Raw genomic sequence first — 19,469 nt, 5'->3', positions numbered from 1 at the left:
AACATCTTCTCTCTAAACTGGAGAGACATGGATTTGATGGATGGACCACTTGATGGATAAGGAACTGGCTGGATGGCCGCACTCAAAGAGTTACAGTCAACGGCTCGATGTCCAAGTGGAGACCAGTGACGAGTGGTATTCCTCAGGGGTCGGTATTGGAACCAGCACTGTTTAATATCATTGTCAGTTTCACAGACAGTGGGATAGACTACACCCACAGCAAGTTCACCAAAGACACCACGCTGTGGAGTGCAGTTGACATGCTTGAGGGAAGGGATGGCATCCAGAAGGACCTTGACAGGCTGGAGAATGAGCCCGTACAAACCTCATGAAGTTAAACCAGGCCAAGTGCAAGGTCCTGAACATGAGTCAAGGCAATCTCAAGCACAAATACAGGCTGGGTGGAGAATGGATTGAGAGCAGCCCTGAGGAGGAGGATTTGGGTATGCTGGTGGACGAGAAGCTCAACATGAGCCAGCAATGTGCACTTGCAGCCCAGAAAGCCAACTGCATCCTGGGCTGCATCAAGAGGAGCGTGGCCAGCAGGTCGAGGGAGGTGATTCTCCCCCTCTACTCTGCTCCCATGAGACCCCACTTGGAGTACTGCATCCAACTCTGGAGCCCACAACATTAGAAGGACATGGACCTGTTGGAGAGGATCCAGTGAAGGGCCACAAAGATGATCAGAGGGCTGGAGCACCTCTCCTATGAGGACAGGCTGAGAGAGTTGGGGCTGTTCAGTCTGAAGAAGAGAAGGCTCCAGAGAGACGTTATAGTGGCCTTCCAGTACTTAGTGGGGACTCACCAGGGCAGAGTAGAGGGGGAGAATCACCTCCCTGCTCTCCAATTTCCTTCCAGAGAGGGCTCACATTTTCCCTGGTCTTTCTTTCACACCTGATACACCTATAGAAGCTTTTCTTGTTGCCCTTGATATTCCTGGCCAGATTTATTTCTATCATCAGGGCTTTACCTTTCCTAACCTGATCCCTGGCTGCTCAGACAATTTCTCTGTATTCCTCCCAAGCTACCTGTCCTTGCATCCACTCTCTTCAGGCTTCCTTTTTGTGTTGGAGATTGTCCTGGAGCTCCGTATTCATCCATGCAGGCCTCCTGGTATTTGTGACTGACTTCCTTTTTGTTTGGATGCATTGCTCCTGAGCCTGGAGGAGGTGATCATTTAGAACTAGTTCTAGTAACTCAGTTCCATGCAAACTTATACAGCTGAAAACTCACCATTGAAAATATGCCAGAAATTGATAGGACTAAAACAATAAGCACAATTAAAAGGCCTCATAAAAAACCAACAAAGTGGAAAGATTTTAACGTGTCCATTTGTTAGATGCTATTTCAGTATTTGCAGCAGAACAATCTTTGCTTGCAAGTCAAGAGAACTGCAGAGATGAGTTATATTCTCAGACTTTACTGATTAGTTATTTCAAATGTGAAGGTAATGCTATGTGCCAGCTTGGCTCTGCATTTTTTTTTTGTAATGGTATTGATAAGAAAAACTGTTCCTAGCTGTGCAACTTCAGAAGCAGTTTTCTGAACTTTCATTTTAGTGATGGTTTACGACCTTGGCCAGTTCAAAACATGCAGTTTATGGGAGAAGTCACTCACCTCTAAAATGGTAACAACTCATGTCTCAGTGCAAATAATAAGTTAAAAAGGAACAAACTTCATGAACAGCTTTGTAGTCTGAACCCAAACTTTTATTTCTGCTCTCCATCACACTGGTTTTAGTCTTATAAGAACCCAGTTTGTAGGGCCTGGCACATATGTGCTATTTTATATTGGCACTGGAGGTGGTTTTTGATAGAGATGGGGATACATGAGGATATAGGAAAAATTATTAATGACAACAGAGAATCAGGAGTCTTAAAGAATCATATAAGGCAATTTCTATAAAATAAGCTTTGGATATTTTTATAAAATCAACCTCAGTGCAAGTCAAGCTTAAAAGTAAAAAATATAGTTCAAAGTAACAAAGCTTTTAAAATCTGAATACTGTCTTAGTGGTTCTTACATTATCTTCGTGCATGCAATTTATTAACTGTTTAAATAAAAAAGATGTAAAGAAAGATTTTTATTTTACCAGTTAATTCCAGGAAGCTTTTAAAAGGCTTACAATGAAAATCTTGTAACACACAAAAGTTATTTCTACGCTACCAAACAAAACAAGCCAGAGACTCCTCTTGCCTTCTGCACCAACCAGCACAGCACAGCTCAGTTCATACCTTCACGGCTGCACTGTCCTCTGCTCAAATTATCCAACAATAGCCACAGCCCAGCTTCCCACTAGAAAAAGCCCTCATAAGAACTGTGCCCTGTGCCCCGGCAGCAGCTAGAAGAGTGCTAGTTGGCAGGAACCAAATGAGATGCTGATGAACAGTATAAATGCTGATCCTCAAAGGCCACTCTTGTCTTTCCTAACAAAGGCATAATTGACGATTCTTTGCACAATTCAGTATTGATGCAAGACTCCAAATAACACTAATACAGTCATTGCAATGACTCGAGAATAACATCCATCACCAGCTTATTCATACACTTATTTTCTTGAAGCTACTTGCTGTTTAAAAAAAAAACAACCCAAATTAGATTTTACTCATTTTATTAGATGTTCCTTTGGCACAGTAAAAATCCAGATGATGACATATTTTAATTTTTAAATGTACTTATTACATGGAGAGTCTTTTAATCTTTTTCACTTTTAATCAGTCATTCTATATTATCGTCTCCAGCTTGAATTTTTTTAATTCTTAATTAGCACAAAATAACATTTCCGTAAGTGAATAGAATTTCAATGAAAATTAAGATCTCCTTCAGTGGGAGAGATCTGAAGAGTGAACAGTGAACTCAGATCATTGGCATTGCATTATTTCTGACAGTCTCCTGCACTAAGCCTAGAACACTGCCATAGCCGAAGCATTCACCTAATTCTGGAATTAAGCAGAGAGGGGAAAGGGGGCCAGAGGAGAGATAAACTAAAAGCTACCAAATTCTTCACAATAGCAACATTTTGGCCAGCAACATGCTTTTGTCATCCTATGTGAAGATGACTTTGATGCCTTATTGCTGAGTATTCACATTTAAATTGGCAGGGGGAAGAAATCAATAAAAAGCAAATCAGTGGTGGACAAGCTAAATATTTTCTTTTTTCTTTTTCCCATGAGGAGCAGCCATTTGAAAATACTAAGCAGCACCAACGGCAGTAATTTTTACTATGTCACAACAAGGTCAATATGTTACTAACTTTACAATTCTTCGGGTAATAATGAGACATGTTGAAGCAGCTTTTGGTTCATCTGGTATTATCCTCATTCTGGCTTTAGCTGGCACAGGGGATCAATATTTCTGAACATTACACTACCCCTGAACAGACAGAAGGACATATTGTTTATTTGGCTGCCCAGTGCTTTCTGACACAGGAGCCTATCAATTATGTTATGGTATGAAAACAAGTGCCAACTAAAAGGACTCCTAACAGAACACTACGATATGGTTACTCCTGATTATTCAGGAGCAATCACAATATTAAACCTAGCAAATAATGTTTAATCTATAGCAGTCTGGGTTTTTTAACCTTGTAAGACTTGTCACAGACTTTAAACATTCATTTTATGAGGTGGCAAAGGATTCCCCAGAATCTACTTGATTTCAGTTGCCAACAGTTAAAGCCTTTGGCAAAAATTATCCATTTAAGCAAATACAGCATCTAGGCAGGAGATGGAATTACATTACTTTCCTACAGCTACTTATGTTCTTGCCCAGTGTGTCCATTATTGTCCAGAAGCTTTTACAAGCACCATTACCCTAGACTCTTTTAAAACTGTCTGTAATGCAAGGTTAAATCTCTCAATTGCATTAAATTTCAATTCAAACAGCCTCATTGTTATTACTTATGCATCTCTATTACAGACACTCATTTGTGCATCTATAGTTAAATCTAACTTGTGGTTTTACAGCAAATATCAGGCGCAGAAATTTGATCTGAGTCCAAAAATGTCTACTGGGATCATCTAGATTCCTCTGTTGAGACAAAAGCGGCCACAACAATTTATTAAAATTAAAGGACGTTTTGCAAATATATGCTTTTCCCTACTACCGCATCCTTGCAACCAAAACCGTTATCACCCACCAGCTGAGATAGGGAGAATATTCTGAAGCCAGTTGAAAAAGAAACTTTAGATGTACACAGAGTAAAAGAGAAGAGACTGGATGAAACAGCCTAATTCATGTCATAAACTTCTAGGAGTGAGGCCATCTGTATTGTAATACTTCACTTAACACCAAGGCTTTCCTCTGCATCTCTTGTGACGTTTGAAGATCTTTTAATACACTTATGATATATAATGAGCTGCATCTTGTGCATTCTAACAAATGCTACAAAGGCCAATTAAGGCTTCCCACATATGGAAAAATTGTAAAAATTTAATTAAGACATCTGTCTTCAGAGTACAGAACACCAATGAGGAATCAATACAATGGACAGAATGTTTCTCAGCTTGAAACTAATACCTACTTAAAATGGGACTGATAGGATCACAGAGAATCCTCTGGAAGGAGAAGCAGATTACTTCTGCTTTAGAGAGTATGCTGAGGGATAAAAGCTTTTTAGATGAGGATGAGGCACAGAGAGTTTGAGGTAGGAAGAGGCAGAGAATGAGACTGAGGATGGAAAAAGCTGTCAGCATAGTAAAGGCACTAAGACATTTCTGAGAGGAACTGAAAGAAACACACAACCAGGTCGTTCCTGGTGGACTATGCACCAGAGGAGCACACAGGCTTTGCTGCAACACAAAAGACATTAAACCTCACAGGTAGGTCCAGACACAGGACAGAGGGAAAGTAATTTATAAACCATTTGAGTTTTCTTACCTATTCTTCTATTATAAATTTAACTATTTTTTTTTTCCTTTTCATAAAAAAAAATTTCTAAGACTTATTTTCAGAATCATACAATTCAGGTTGGAAGGGCCACAGGTTGTTTTTTGAGAATCCTCACTGCAAGGAAAAATAGACTTACCTCAGATCAATGGCTAAATGTGGATTCTCAGTCAGAAAAAAAAATCCCAAAACATAAACAATACGAGCACAAGATTCAGATGCTCTAACTTGATGCTTGATTCAGATGCACTAACTTGAAACTCTAACTTTGTTTACCAGATAGTTTGAAGGAAAACTCCTTTTAAAGAAATGTCACAATCATTAGTTCCTGGACATAAGGCAATGAAGTCCATTTTCTCGTAAAAGTAATAAATATTGTTATTAGGTAAGCTTTCCTTATTCTTGGGGTAGGTGTATTTTCCTCCTCTCATTGCACCATACCAGCAATTTTTTATTACCTATTACTTACTGCCTCAGTCACACATAACTAAACTCAAGTCTTCCTTTCTCTGTCATGATTCTTACCAAAGTGACCAGAAGAGTGGGCAAGGATCCACTGTTGTTTCACAATAATTTTACAGTGTAGAAGCAGATGCATCAATAGACTTTACAACTGCTTTCTTTTACAGAACCTTTTGTTGGAACACATTTACCACTTCGGCCAAAACTGTCAGATTTATTCTTTCAACAGTAAAAGCATGCTTTTGGTAAGGTTAAAGGAAACTGGTCAAGGGGTTTTGAAATTGAAAGCTCTGACTTAAACTGGTTTGCAAAATTACCTTTTTCACTCATACCTAAAAATCAAGTGTTACGAAATCAAATGTTCATCAAATGCTTGAATGGATTTTCAAAGTCGACATCAAGGGATGTAGAAGCATTTTAAGGTACAGGGTGTTACTCCTTGATGCACAGCAGCAGTCAGCATTGCACATTAGAAAAAGATGGTAATATTTCTAAATAGGTTGTGGGGGCAAGTTTTCCACAGATGTGCTTTATGCTACAATCACATTCATCAATATTTATCAACTATATCAAGAAATAATATTTGTCAGGGCTTGTTTGCTGTTAGTCTTTATGTGGTAAGAACAGAAAAAAAAAAAATAAGCAGCAAAAGAAATGCATGGGAGCAGTCTTCACTCCCATTCTTTTGTCAACACAGTGACAGCTAGCCAGGTGCCTTCAAAATTCTTGCATCTGCATGTCCTGGAATCACAGCTGGAGTTCTTGTTAAGGTGATAGCCTTTCAAAACAAAGGTTTCAGAAAATTGATCTGTCATGTTGCTTACTTTACACAGGCAAGTAATAGATCTGCCAAATAAGCTAGAATGTGCAGCCCTTGGGAAACCAGGTGCAAGCCTAGGGTTCTGTTAGTTTCTAAATAAGGTTATTACCAAAAAAAAAAAAAAACAAAACAAACAAAAAAAACCACCCAACCACTTTTTAGTTCCTCAACAATTTATTTTGGTTAGCTTGGGAACCACCAGGCATACTCATAACTACATAGAGACAAATTTTGTTGTCGTATTGTCTTGTGTAGTACTTCAATGAACAAATGCCCCTTCTCTCAGTTAGGGTACTTTTGGAGTGAGACAAAACACATGGTAAGAGTGGCAAAATGTATTTTTGGTGACCAAAATAAACAAGCGCTCTCCTAACTGCAAGAATACCTTGCCCGGTTCTGAAGTGATCAGCCAGGTTTTACAGATTTGCTAATTTGTTCCACTAGGCCTTCACTTCTGGTTTTCACAGCCTTCTGTTCCTTTCCATTGCCAGGAAGCTCACTCTGTGGATTCCTAGGGTTAGTCCCTTTTTTCCTGTCTCATATCTTAAGGACTGCAGGAGCAGAGCAGCTGGGATATTAATGGGGTGCTAAGTAGAACAGCGGGAAGGTAAATGGAGCAACAGCAGCCAGCAAACAACCAAAAGCAGAGGGAAAAAACTTGGTGCATCACTTCTTTCCCTACTTAGCACTGAACTGCATGACGGTGAACTGCAAAAGTATTTAATTTTTAAAACACACATGACATACTGGATTTAGGAGCTGAAGGAGAGTAGGCTCTTTAGAGTTGTTAAAGAAGTATTGTCTAGACCAAGGGTAACACTAAATTCTAACTATACTATAAAATTACTGTGGGATGGTCAGGAACTAGAAAAAAAAAAATCACCCCCCACATCTTTATTTCACAGAGTCTCTATCACAATATTTAAAGTCTCTCCTGTTTCTTTTTTCCCAAGATGTGAACTACCAACTATTTCAAGGGACAAAAGCCTCACCAAATATCAGAGCCAAATAAATAACTTGCAACAAATAATGTACTCAATTCTCTTTCCATTAAGACTTCATCACATGTACGTTTGAAGTAATTTTTAACACAAATGACAGCAGCATTAAAATTAAGTAGTTGTGAATTGATGTTTTCCCTCATTTAGCTGTAATAATAGATTCTAGCTTTTTGATACTGTCAGAATTTCTGAAACTGATACATGGGTTTGGTATATTCTTACAATTGCCTCTGGACATTATGCCAAAGTTGAGAGGTTTAACAATAAACAAAAGGATAACAACTAAAACTTTTATGTTTCTACATACAGTTGTTATTGTATTTTTTTTACACATCATTACATATCTGAGCTTCTATCAGCACTGCATCAGCAGAGGCAACTGCTACCTGTCCGACGGATACCTTTGTTGTTCCTCCTTTTCCACTTCCAAAGATAAAAATGCATGTCAAGTTTTCCAGGTGTTTCTATTGTTAGCTTTTGCTTTATCTTTAAGTGTGCAGTGAATAGCATTGAAATGTGTGAAGTTCAACTAACATATCACAGTTCAATGCAAGACCATACAGGATGAGAGGATGTTTACATTTTGAGGAATATTTCACTCTCACAATCATTCTTTCATGGTCAAATGCTTACAAGAACAAAGATGCATGTATCCTAGTAGTCCATGCAAGACAACTTGTGGTGAACATGGAGATCAAGGAACATCACCAAATTCTTAGTGTGCCTTCTGGGTCCCTCATACACTGGCAACACACTGGCTTTTGGATGTAACTTTTATACAGTTTATGACCCAACAGTGACTGAAAACTTTTAATCTTCTGCAAATTCATTAAACAATATGTGTTCTCCCTTTGTGTCTTCTCTGCTACCTATGTTAGGTCCTTTGGTTTAGGTTTTCTTTTGTTTCCCTAAACTGAATGTTATTGAGAAACTGCATGCAGATATGCTATTATATATGATATATGATATTATTAAAATATTGATCTAGATGCCATCAGCACATTATTTTTTAATCTCTTCTTCCACCATTTCCTCTGCTGCTTTCACACCCAAACATTCTGACTCATACTTTCTTTATACCAACAGTAACATTTCTATTGTATATGTCTATAATCCTTTCACCTGAACCTTAGTCTAATCACAACATGAAACTTCTGCTTCAATCATATGACTCTACTGAGAATCAATGTCATTCTTTCCAGACTGAAGCCTTGAGGCAAAGATTGAAGTCTGTTACACCTAGAGCAAATATATCTAGAGACTTTCACTTTCTCAGAATGATACTAAACCTAACTATAGTTCTTAAAAAAAAAAAAATACCTCTTTCAAGATCAAGAAAGTACCCTCAGTAAGTTTGTAAATGATACTAGACAAAGGGGAGCAGCCAACATATCAGAAGGCAGGGCTGCCTTTCAGAGAACCTAAATATCCCCACATGCTGAAAAAAAATGACCCTAAAGAAATCTCATTAAATTCAACAATGGCAAATGCAAAATCTTGCATCTGGAAGCAACAGAACAGGCTGAGGATGTTTGGCTGGGGAGCAGCTTTGCAGAAAAGGACCTAGGTGTCTTGTTGGACAAAACGTTCAACTTGAGTCTATAGCACGGCTTTGCAGCAAAGGGGGCTGACCATGTACTGAACTGCCTTAGCAAGAACATGGGCAGCAGATCAAGGGCATTCCTCTCAACTCAGAAGCTGTGAAACTGCATCTGGAGCACTGTGTCCACTTTTGGGATTCCCAGTTAAAAAAGATATTGGCATACTGTAGCAGGTCCAGCTGCAGAGGACTGTCTAGAGGACAGTCAACACAATTAGGAGTTTGAGGATACCATTTGCAAGAAAGGGCTGACAGAGCTGGGGCTGTTCAGTCCGAAAAAGAGAGTGCTATGAGTGTGGGGGTGAGGTATGTGTGTATATCTTACTTTTCTCTTCAAATACACCCTAATGGAAATTATAGGCGAAGATGGATGGAGCCAGACTCCTCTCAGAAGTGCATAGCAACAGAATGAGAGGCAACACATAAAAGTTGAACCATGGAAAATTTCAATCAGGTTTACGGTAAAAACTTTTTAACTGTGAGGGTGCTCAAACACTGAACAGGAGCCCAAAGCAGTGACGTTATCTCCATCCTTGGAGATACTCAGCATTCAACTGGACAGAGCACCAAGCAACCTAAAATAACTTGTCCCTTCCATCATAAATTATCCTATGAATACTTGAGAAGTCTCTGTAATCAAATTGCTCCCTGTAGCCTTATTCATATGAATGAAAATCTGGCATAAGAATATAGGTAGAAAGCTTTGGTTAAAAATAGTAATTTAAAAACAAACAAACAAACAAAAATCAAGTTACCTCATGTCAAGCACATCTGGATTCAAGGCCATACTACTTTTGAAGTCATTTAGCACTTTTCCAGATATTTTCCAAAGTCTGCATTTCAATTTCTGTCTGTCCTCTGCCACACATTGATAAGATGCTTTACTTTAATGATTCATCCTCTTATACAGAGATACTTAGGCAAGAGCTGCCAGACATTGCTATAGAGGAAACCTAGATGACTAGATCTTTTCGGATGGATAACATTAAATGATCACTTACTCTCTGGGTCTACTGGAGATAATATGCAAGATACTCGGTGAATTGGCGTTGGGGCAGGAATTGTATACAACCTCTCTCATCAATAAAGAGCACTCCTATACCATACCACAATCTTGGCAGAACACATTATTGTGTTTTTCTGATGTACATTAGTGTTCCCTTAAGATTTAAGGATTTAAATCTCAATTCAAACATCTGATATTTGTCTAAATCACTTCATACTATTTTTAAAAGTCGTTATAATTGCACAATATTCTTCCTCTGTTATTAAATAGAAGCAAGAGTTAAAATCACTAAATATTCTTATTTTTTAAGAAAAAGTGCTTTCACTCATAAATCAAAGTCTTAATTACAGAACGTTTCAAAATCCATCTACATTCACCTACTTAACACCACAGATTTGTAAATTCAGGAGTTGTATATCATCTTAACAAATATATCTAGCTTCTTAGCATCCATATGCATATAGATGTCTACATGCAATAAATATTTTCTGTATGTGTTCCTTAATCCAATTCTCTCAAAAACTTATCTAAGTCTTAGTGAACTTTACATCCAGAACAAGATACCATACTGAGAAGTAGATACAACTGACACTGATAAGAGCAGATTTTTCCTTTACTTTTCCATTTTGTGGTTGCAAAAATCAAATGTTAAGCAAATTCAATACAAAATGTGATGTACCATCAACAACAGCCAACATACACTTACTATTGCCCCTATTTTGCTGGTTCTATATGTAAGACCTATTCCTTATTAGACACCTACACTGGAACTATTAAATTGGTTGTGAAAAGTTTTGCTTGAATAACCAGATAAAATTGCATGAAAAGGTATTTCTAAAACCTTCTAAAGATTAAGATCAAGAAATAAAGTTAAAATGCTTTAAGTTGAAGTCTTAAAGGAGAATTTTTCAAATAGTATAGTAAATTAAATACCTACTTGTCATTGAAATTCATTGAAGTTGGGAACCTCTTTCCCACCCTTTGGAAAAAAAACCAAATATATAGTCCCCTATACAGGCACTCAGTTTTCAGAAAAAAAACTGAGCAACAGTCTGCAAAGAAGGGAAAACAACCGCTGCCTACTTTTGAAATTGAGGTTCTTAAGTTTAAAAAATTGACAAAGTCAAGCCCTAAATCATGATTCTTTCTAATTTTAGAACTAACCCAAATGTCACTACCTCTATGCTGCCCATAAGCATTTGGCACAGGTTTACAGAATAGTGAGGAAAACTCTATCTGCAAATATGCCAAGACTAGATTTAGTCTTAAAAAAAAATTGTAATAATTTTAAAAATTAGGCCTATGTTTTCTGCCTTTATATATTAACACACCTAAAAACTCATTTTCAAGTTGACACCTTGTTCTGGTTTTGTTGGGTAAAGGGGGGCCTAAGGCGGTAGCTTCTGTAGGAAACTGTAGAAGTCACTCCCCTTTGTTCAGGGGACTCGGCTGGGCCTAGGGCAGACCCACTGCTGGCCAAAGCCAAGCCAATTGGTAGCAGAATGTTCCCTGATAACGCCTCTGCGATAACGTATTTAAGAAGGGGAAAACAGGAAAAAAATAAAGAGAAGATGTGAAGCAGCTGAGCAGGGGCAGAGAGGGGGAGGTGTGAACCTTGTGGGCCTTGCAGGCCTCACCCTTTGGCCTCCCCCCAGGCAGCCGACTGGGCCCAACTCAGCCCGGCCTGGCTGCAAGAAGTGGAGAGGAGATGAGAAGTGAATAAGATGTAAAAAGGATCCTGAGAGGCATCTGCCAGCCTGTTGTGAGGAACGGCTGCAGACACCAGCAGTGCCAGTGAAGAAAGAGGGGGAGGAGTAATGCAGCTCCTGGCCAAGATTCCCCTGCAGCCTGTGGTGATAACCATGGTGGAACAGGCTGTCCCCTGGCAGCCCATGGAGGTCCACAGAGGGGCCGAGATTCACCTGCAGCCTGTGGAGGACCCCACGCCGGAGCAGGTGGAGGCCTGAAGGAGGCTGTGGCCCGTGGAGGGTCCGCTGGGGCAGCCGTTCTGGAGGGACTGCACCCTGTGGAAGAGATGACCCACGCCAGAGCAGTTTCCCAAAGGACTGTGGCCCGTGGGAGGGACCCCACAATGGAGCAGGGGAGGAATGCGAGGAGTTCTTCCCCCGACGATGATATAGTGGCGTAAAACAGCGCGTGATGAACTGACCGCGACTCCCGTTCCCTCTTCCCCCCTGTGCTGCTCAGAGAGGGGAAGGTAGTAGAGATAATGTTAAGCTTGGGAAGAGGGAGGGGGGGGGGGAGGTTATCTTGTTCCCTGTCTCATTATCCTGCTAGTTTTAGAAATAAATGAATAGTTTTCCCCAAGTCGAGTCTGTTTTGCCCGTGACGGTAACTTTAAGGATTTCTCCCTGTCCTTATCTCAAACCTCGAGCCATTTTTCCTTATATCATCTCCTCCTATTCTCTCAGAGGGTGTGGGGAGGGAGAGAGAGACTGCATAGTCTGGTCCCAATCAGGGCTGAACTATGACACACCTGAAAGCAGACAAAAGAGGAGGACAAAAAAACGAAATATCTAGTTTCTTTTCCTTTATCCTTCCCCTTTTTGTTTTTTCTGATATATGGGTGATTTTTCAGCTGTCATTACTGTGTTCTGACTGTAAGACTCGGTGAAGGGCTGCCATCCAACTCTCTGAGCAAAGGTCACTCAGTGGCAGGGATTGGAAGTATTAGAGAGCTTACAAAGAGGAAGAGATAATGACAAAATCCAGTGTTTTAAGCCCCCTGCCATACCCCTCCCACAAAATACTCATAATGAACTTTCTATGCTATGAGGTTTTGGGGTTTTTTAATCAACATTATGTTGTAAGTTTCACTGAAAATAAATTACATATTTTGCTACATCTCTTCATAACCTGGTTCAACCTTTTGGATTTCAGTTACCAATGTACAGAACAGATTAAAAAATAAGCGAGCACCAATCTCTAAAATAATCCCTATACAGGCCACCTGCCTCACAAGCATCTCTCATCCTCGGAATGCAAAATCAGGTCAATAGTGAATCATGTTTTAAACTATTAACATCCAACACACCTAATAACCAATGGAGTATCAAATGAGCCTATAACCATATGTAGATCAGAAGTTAAAACAGCCTCTCAGTGCATTGCAACAAGCATGCTTAATGGCTTCCCAACAGGAACAAAGGTGAGGCAAAAGCAAGCAAAGAGGCAAATGCCAAACTATAAGCGTCAAACCTCCACAATTCAACACGTTAGAAAAGAAACCACACAGGATTTGATATGTTTCTTGGTTAAGTCAACAGATGAGTTAGTGTGGAAAATATTCATGTCACATGCAGATAATTTGACATGCTTCCCATCTATAATGTATTACTTCTCTGATGTAAGGCTCTACAGTTATTATACTAGTGACATAATGTCATAATACATAATTATGACATAATGCAGTTATACCAGTGACAAATAAATACCGCATATGGCTAGTTTTACAGGATATTACAGAGTGCAAGTTTAAAAAAAAAAAAACACCTGCATCTTGGCGATTTTCTTAGGAAAAACTGCTGAATCATTTTGGTGAAGATAATAGTGCTGAGCAGTAACACAGAGTGCAGAGCTGGAGCCTCCAAAATTCCAGATGAGAGTGCATCACCAACTGAAAAGACGCTCTGGAGCATCAGGATAGGTCAGAGGGCCAGTCCGCATTCCACATCCAGCCACTGGCAAGAAAATAACACACTTTTAGAAAATCAAAGTGTTAGAGACAAATAGGGCTTGATTGCTTCTGGGATTTTGTTGAAAGACATTCTCAATCTCAGCCACTTCCTCACCAGAGTATATTCCAGGTAGAGTTAGAAGGCAAGGAAACCACTTCTCCATCCATCTCACATCAAGTGTCATTAAAAAAGGAAACCAATTCATTTTAGAAACCATCTTAACCTAATCTCAGATTACTTATGTCAAAATGCCTTAATTGGAACCATATTGTTATTTTATTATATATCAAAACAAAGCACATGTGAATGTTTTATTTATAAAAAACTCACATCTTTAACATTTCAATTATTCTTTTGCTATTTTACAGTTAATGCTGCATTTTCTACACTTGTAATTTATTTCCTTTAGGTAATCATAAATCCTGAAAACAATTTTTACTTTCAAAATAGTGAAATGTGCTTTCATCTATAGCTATTCTGCCATATGTCTACAGTACAGGATCTTACGTGAGGTTATAATCAGTGAGCAGGAAAGCAAAATTCTGGTATCAGTAAAGCTACAGATATTCCTGCATACCTTATCAGGTAGAAGTTGGCACCGGCAAAAACTTCAGAGAATTGTTTTCCTCCTAATTTCCCATCTACTTCCCTCTCTTCAAAAGAGGCTTCCCTGAGCAAAACCAAAACTGTCATTGAAAACTTTTGCCTTAGTCAGAATTTTCAGTCTCTCCTTAAGTTGTAAAGCAATTGCATGGCAAGCACTTTGGGGTACACTTGATCTATGGTCTCTGCAGTAGTATTCAAATTAAGGACTCTGCATAGAGAAGAAAAATATTTCCTGAACATTCAGCCACGTATTTTAGTTATACTGCTTGTAACTTTCAAAATTTGTTTCCATCAATAAATTAGCACTCACTTTGCTAATATAAATGTTCATAAAATCTGTATTTCTTTGTTCAGAAAGACAAATATTTCAAGAAACTGCTTTCTAAATCTTTCTTAAGTATTGTTTGTAAAACTCAGCATTTACAAGTATGTACTGCATCAGTCCACCACTACTAGATTATAGTAAATGACTTAACCAATGGTGATTTAAATTACTTGCAGATTTCCATTCAAAACATTTTTATTGATTTAATCAAACTAAATATTTCCATTTGCATGACGTTACATAAATCACTGTAACAAAATCAACATTAAAACCCCCATATATTACACATTAAGACATTTTCATGAAAAAAAAATCTGTAGACCTCTGCATACAGAAATATTTTTTTTTTATTAAACAGACAGTTTAATATTTTAATAAGATGCAAAATAACAAGATTACCAAGAAGCACCTGTGACATAAAGGATCCTCTTCATGGCTGCTGCTATGCTAAGCTATTATTCTACCAGCTTTTCCTCATTATTGTATCAATATTAACTCCAGTAAAGGGGTGAACGGGTTTAGACATGCCAACTGCCACCTCTTCTTTTCATGCTCAATGTGCAGTACTCAGCTCTCTGCCAAAATCAGCCTGCTCACACAGACCCTTGTTTCAGTGAAACCAAGAGACACTTGAAGAAACTTTCGAAGCATTTACCCAGTGTCTAGCCACTGTACGTCTCAGAAGGTACAAGTGCAGTGTACTTCTCAGAGCAACACACAACAGGGATGATCATGTGCTGAAGAGAAACTTACTCTCATTATGAGACATTTCCCTTTCACTGTGTTCTCTCACTTGCAAGGAAGTATATTGTTTAACACAGAATGTATTTTTGCATTGACTATCTCTTCTTGTCTCCAGATTAAAAACATGGACTCTTTTTTTCATGCTCTTAAGCACCTTTTCACGCTGCAGCCAGCTCTTTACAGCACACATCAAAATGCCTAAAAATGACGTCAAAGAACAAGTGCTATGGGAACCATTCGAAATGTTGTAGACAGCTGACTTTTGGGGTGGGAGAGGCTTGCAACACTGATATCAATACCAGATTGTGCTGAATATCCTATTTTCTTTTCACATGAACTGGCACTGTGCAAACAGTGACCCTAAACAAGGTCCTTCAGGGTGTATTCTGTCCACATGCCCAGGTACGCGCACACCTACACCTACCAAAGCATCCATGCATGTGTGAATAGTGAAAAAAAAAAGATTAATCTTTAATACTTTTGGTTTAACTTGGTCATTTTGCACTTGATCTACTGCCCCCCAATGAATGCTTCCTTTGAGTTTTGAAGGCTTTACATTAAGGTACTACATAACTAGTACACTGTTTACATTAAATTTTTCACACACCTTCTACAGATGTACTAAAAATTGCCAGAACAGACCTACATGCCCTATTGCAACTGTGGATCTAAATACAGCTCCAAATCAAAATTATGTTAAAGTTGATATTAACTGAAAACATTAAATAAGAATGAGGTATTTTTTCTGAACACATTAAATAAGAACGAGGTATTTTTCAGAGTATTAATTACATCTCTGTAAACAAGTGATAAGCTTGCTGGATTCTAGATATGCTAGTTGTGAAAATGTGTTGTTAATGTGCCTCTACAACGTTATATTATCTACCTCTGAAATTCTTCATGAAAGAGTACTCTCTTCCTCTATCAAGCCCAATTAATGAGTTATGGAGAATAATTTTAAAAGAACAGCATTTTTCCTATATAAAAAATAATCATATGGAAATGAAGCTGAACAAAGACCTAGTAAGTTTTAAGAGTTTCTGATAATCCATTAAGATCACTAGGGGCATAAAAGCATCTGACAAATACTAATGCTCTAAAAGGGAGTGTGTTTAAATTGATTTTAAGTCAAAATAATAAATGTATTTTCTTGTGCATTCTAGGAAATCTTGTGCACCTAAGAGTGTATTATGTGATCTTGAGTAGGAAACAGTACATTCTTTCAATGTGAAAAAAACCTGAATCCCCGCTTAAAGATGGTTGGAGTACACTATTTCAACACTATGAACAAAATTCTTTATTTTTGTTTTATGTGCTTCTCCCCTTGATATTACAGTAATGCCATATTCTTTTGAAGTCACAGGATTTATCTAAACAACAGAGAATTACATAAACAAAAGCAGAAGAGAGGAAAGAAGGGATCAAATCCTGTAACTTTTCTTTAATCCAGAAAAGTTTTTGCTATTTGTCTAGATTTTTATTATTCTTGTGCGTTAGTTTTGTTTAGTGAGGGAGGACTACAGTTACAGCTTCTGCAAGAAGCTGCTAGAAGTTTCCCCTTTGTCTGGTGGACTCAGTTGGGTCTAGGGCAAACCCGCTGCTGGCCAGGGCTGAGCTAATTGTTGACGGAATGTTGTCTGATAACGCCTCTGTATTTAAGAAAGGAAAAACTAATTTAAAAAACAAAGAAGAAGACGTGAAGAAGCTGAAGCTGGGGGTAGAGATGGGGAGGCACAAGCCTTGTGGGCCTTGTGGCCCTTACCCTCTGGCCTCCTGCCGGGCAGCCATCTGGGCCCCATGATTGTGAAGAACTTCTTGTGAAAGGAACAGCTGCAGACGCCAAGGTCAGTAAAGAAGGAGGGGGAGGAGTAATGCTGCTCTCAGCAGAGATTCACCTGCAGCCCGTGGTGCAGCCCATGGCAGCCCAGGTTGTCCCCCTGCAGCCCATGGAGGCCCATGGAGGAGCAGAGATCCACCTGCAGCCCATGGACAACCCCACATCAGGGCAGGTGGATGCCTCAAGGGTCCATGGAGGGCCCACTGGGGCAGCTGTTCTGGAGGGACTGCACCCCATGGAAAAGGACTCCACACCGGAGCAGTTCATGAAGGACTGTAGCCCATGGGAGGGACCGCATGCTGGAGCAGGGGAGGAATGTGAGGAGTTCTTCCCCCGAGAAAGGACCAGCATAAAGCAACAAGTGATGAACAGACCATAACCTCCATTCCCTCTTCCCCACTGTGCTGCTTGGGGTCAGGGGAGGAGGGGGGTAGGAAGGAGGTAGAGATAATTGAAAATGAAGTTAAGCCTGGGGAGATGATGGGTGGAAGTTACGTTGCTCTCTTTCTCACTACCCTGCTACAGTTTTAATAATAAATAAATAGTTTTCCCAAGTCAAGTCTGTTTTGCCCATAACAGTAACTTTAAGGATCTCTCCCTGTCCTTATCTCAAACCTCGAGCCTTTTTGTTTTATTATATCTCCCTATTCCCCCAGAGGGTGGAGGGAGCGAGCAAAAGACTGCGTAGCTTGGTCCCGAACAGGGCTAAACTATGACGTATTGTCAGTGCAGTTTCTTAGTTTCTTATATATATTAATTTATTTGTTCTCCCCAGATAGTTCTCAGACAGAAATATAAACTGCTGCTTTACAGAGAACATGAATAATGCTTCTTTCACTAAAATCACACAAAAAATACTTTGGGCAACACTGGAAACTGAACCCACATTCAGATGTACATGTCTCATTTATAAAGTCAGTTTTCCTTCCTGCTAAGGATGGATGTGGCAGTAGCTCATGTAATAACGAATACTTTACACACATTAAGTTTCAATAATAGCAAAAGAATAGCCCCAAAAGAGATCTAAAACACACCCAGTCAGGCACTTACATCACCAGTAGAACTGGAAACAAACTCCCCAGACTTGCTCCTATGATATCGGAAAAGCATTTACAAAATTACTACATTTATGCATTTTGCAGTATAATTTGACTGGGAAAAAAAAAAAAAAAAACTAAGGGATATACACAGTAAGAAAGATGCCTCAATTCCATTTGAAATAGACATCTGGCCCAAAAGAAAGAAAGTAGATGGAAGGGGCAGTCATGCTTGCATGTCCCATCACATATAACTTTCTGCTGTTGAAAACTCAGGAAATTAAGAGAAGATGAGCCCAGAAGATGATGTATCCTGCAACTACACCAAATGGTTTTGGTTTTTTTATGCTGGCTAGCACGCTTAAAATGTTTATCCTCTGAATTTAAGTTCTAACAGAAACAAAACTGTTCAAGGATGGAAACCTGCTTGTATTGTTGCCTTTGTGAACTGCACCAATGCCTGCTTTTGAGAAATATCCTTGTAACCTTGAAAAGGATTGATGTCTTCATGTAGTGATGTATGGGGATATCTGCTCAGTATTTATGAGCAATCACTTCACCTTGCAGGTTATGGCTATCAGTCGAGATCTATGTAGCTGCAGGAACTAGTTAATCACTGCGTAGCCTGGACATTGCATGGATTTATAACCACAGCTCTAATAGTGCAGTTGAATCCAGTTTTAATGTTTGGGGAAATTGTGTCACAACTGTGACAAAATTAGGAGTTTCAAGGAAAAAAAAAAAAAGAAGAAGATGAGGTTCATTTATGGAATTTTGATGCCATAACAAATTTTGTTGTATGCAATTTTAATCCATATAACACTTAAAAACCACTACTGTAAGACTAAGATAAACACCTGACAACCCCTATTATATCCATGACATCAGACTAACACTTCACCCAGCAATGCTCCAGATTACTCAAAATGTCATTTTGACCTCTTTTTTTAGAAGCTTCTTACTTTTGTTTGCAGGCTACTAATCAGCTATCCAGGACAGCAAGGAGGTAGCTCAAGGAGTGGGTTACAATAAGAATATGGACGTCACTAGCAATGAAAAAGCAATAGAAATTATATTAGTGCCCTAAGATGTTACAGAGTAACATATATTTCAGCCTTTATTCAGAACACCAAATGTGTAAGTCCTCAAGTATTTCAGCTAACAATCTACTACTGTTCTTACAAAATGAAAATCATTAAGGATAACGACAAAAAATCAAAACTAAAAAAAAATCCACACAAAATAACCCTCCAACACCCACCTTACATTTTCTGTAGCACCAACAGACAGAGTTAAGCCAGTTCATGTTCTGTTCCTCAGATACTGGTACAGTAATTCCTTTCTCCTCTACCTACCCAATAAAAAATGCAAGCTATGGATTGAGTTGCCTTTGCCCTCTATTTTTCACTGATTTATTCAGCAGCTTTAAAGCCTACTGTCACACTT

Source organism: Chlamydotis macqueenii, chromosome 2 (assembly GCF_036417535.1).
Source record: "Chlamydotis macqueenii isolate bChlMac1 chromosome 2, bChlMac1.mat, whole genome shotgun sequence".
In the NCBI taxonomy this organism is placed as follows: domain Eukaryota; kingdom Metazoa; phylum Chordata; class Aves; order Otidiformes; family Otididae; genus Chlamydotis; species Chlamydotis macqueenii.
The sequence above is the reverse complement of the archived record's forward strand: the minus strand, read 5'-3'. Positions refer to the sequence as shown.